The following is a 2785-nucleotide window of genomic DNA, read 5'->3' on the forward strand; positions in this document are numbered from 1 at the left end:
AATGGTACTAAAATTAGAAAGACGTTTAGTAGCGTTTCTTTGCGTGTACGCGATGTTTCATTTTAATCGAATCACGTCGAAATACGTCGATAATATAGAAGCGAACAAATGTAAAAACAATGATCAATCAAAGAATGTGCACTTTTTAATTTTCAACGGTCTAACGTAGGATTAAAGCTCGATCCACATTCAAATTCTGTGCGATTGAAAATGAAACATCGGGTTGTATAAAATTTGTACCCAAGGTTTTTATTATTATTATGATACATTGCAGAATATTAAACGCTGTGATTATCTCGATGGTTTTCCAAGCGAATTGATCTTCGATAAGAGGTAGTAAGATTACAGTTTCGTCGCGCAATCTTCAATTCGATCGGTTTCGATCCGAAAACTTGTGCGTGACGGGGAGTAGTAGATAGCGAAAAGAATAATAATTTTAGAGAGAAAAGAAAAGGAAAAAAAAAAAATTCGAATTTTATTTTTATACATCGTAGAGATAATTATTATTTGATAATATAACGAGGGAAATATTTCACAACAATTTTTCACGGGATAGAAATTTAGACGACAACTTTTTACAATTGTACACAATTTACAATTACGAACAATTACAACACAACGATTCGTTTTTTTCACCGATTGAATATTTTTCGAGCTCAAAGAGAATATTTTCTGCATTTTATCTTTTCTACGCAGTTTTTTTTTTTCCAAAAGCACAGTTTTTATATTTCATTCGATGATTAAAACTCGTAGATTATAATCAAATAAAAAAAAAAAACGCAATTTTTAATGTAAATAGCGCGTGTGTAAAATGAAAAAGATATCGCACTTCAAAATCGAGCGATACTTTTTTCTATAAAATTGAAAAAAAAAAATACATATGTATATAATTATTGATTTTCATGGACAAAAACAAAATTATATTTTGTGAGATATTTTGTAAAGGGGAAAGGGATCGTAGGCTATAGAAAGTCTCAATTTCAGCTTGGTTAGAATTATACATAAAATATGAATTAATCTTGTGCTTCGATGTGGATCGTGGCGGTCGTTCGATTTTCCAACAAGCGATGCAATAAAAAATCAAATATTATATATTATAATCAATTAATTATAATCAATTCTGTGTATACATTTTTTAATCTTAAAACTGAAAACGCGTTGCTGGTTGGAAAATAGGACGACCATTTTTTTTAATAAAAAAAAAAAAAAAAGAAACATAATGAACTAGAGGATAGAAACAAACGATTCAGAATAGAATAGTCGTAAATTTTCAGAGAAATTTTGCAGTCGGCGCTTACCACATAAGCGTGCACGCGTTTATAAACGAATGTATTGACGGGTTAGTGGCACTTTTGTCAAGATGATTTTTCGTGTAGAATCTAGCGAAGCGAGGGAGAAGATACGAGATATAGAAAGGAGATTCCTTGAAAAGGAACAAGTTTGCAAATCTTTCGCAGACTTAGATTTTTTTTTTTCTATTTCCATCACGTGGCTAACAAGAACTGCTGAGGCGTTCTCAAACATCCTCTGCGTTCGAGTTTGAGTAGAAGTGATGAGGATATAGGAGCGTGGGGATTAGAATTCGACTTGAATTCGAAGTAGAATTGTATTCATAAGCATGCTACGTTATAAGATAAAGGGGTGTATTTTAATAAGAGAGGAAGGGGAGAAAAGAAAGAAGACGATGGAGTCGAAGTGGATCGAGGTATAATTCTTCCAATGTTTCAAGGGATGTACCACAAGAGGAGATCCACGCAACATGAGATGCAAAACGATATCTTACAATCGTAAGGAGAGAAGATAGAAAAATAAAGGAAGGGATGAAAGAAAGGGATGAAAGGATAGGGATCGAGGTACAATTTTTCCAATGTTTCGAGGAATGTACCTAAGGGATCCAAAATATAAAAAAAAAGATATTTTAATAAAGAGAAAACGAGAGGAAGGAGAGGGATTGCAGTAAATGCAGTGGATCGAGTTATAGTTCTTCCAAGGAATGTGCTATATACGATCCACGGGATTCGAAACGCTGTACTTACGTGTCCATAACGGCGACGACAAATGGTGACGACACACGTGTACACAAAGACAATGGCAATTATCCATTCAAACACATACACACACATACATACATACATACATACAGAGAGAGAGTATAGAGCTTAACAAGAGCAGATTATATTCTTTGCATACCTGATTTTTTATTAAACAGATTTCCCCCCTCCCCGTGGAATCGGGTGAAACTTTTCATTGAGATCTGCGAGATAACGACACCCCGAGGGGTAGTTTTATGTCGAAGAGAAAAGTTTAAGAGGCGACAACAGAACAATTTTCGTCGGTCGAGAAATGTAATTCGTCACAATTCTTGAGAATTAATTGCTTTGGAAGGTTCATTTTAAATTTGTAGGGAAAATTCACGCTTTAAATTCTTCGATCTAAAGGACACTTTTCAATGAGAATTATTTCGGAATATCGATTTTCAAATTTAAAACACAATTTTATAGGAATAATTTGAAAAAAAAAAAGAAACTATAGCAATAAACATTTTAATAAGATGAAAATCGATCTGCTTTCGCGATCATAGTGCTAGAGCATTATCACGCACTTTATTAGAGGATTCGTCTCATACTGTACTATTTAAAAAAAAAATTGAATATCTCTCTTTTTTTTTTTAATATTACATCGTGAGACGATCCACGATTTCAAGTCCTTGTTCGTCGAATTTACGTTTTACAACGTCGAGGTTATTTCGTCGACGAATGAACATCGAATAAAAAAAAAAAAAAAC

The sequence above is a fragment of the Apis dorsata genome, unplaced genomic scaffold (genome assembly GCF_000469605.1).
Source record: "Apis dorsata unplaced genomic scaffold, Apis dorsata 1.3 scaffold_97, whole genome shotgun sequence".
Classification (NCBI taxonomy): Eukaryota; Metazoa; Arthropoda; class Insecta; order Hymenoptera; family Apidae; genus Apis; species Apis dorsata.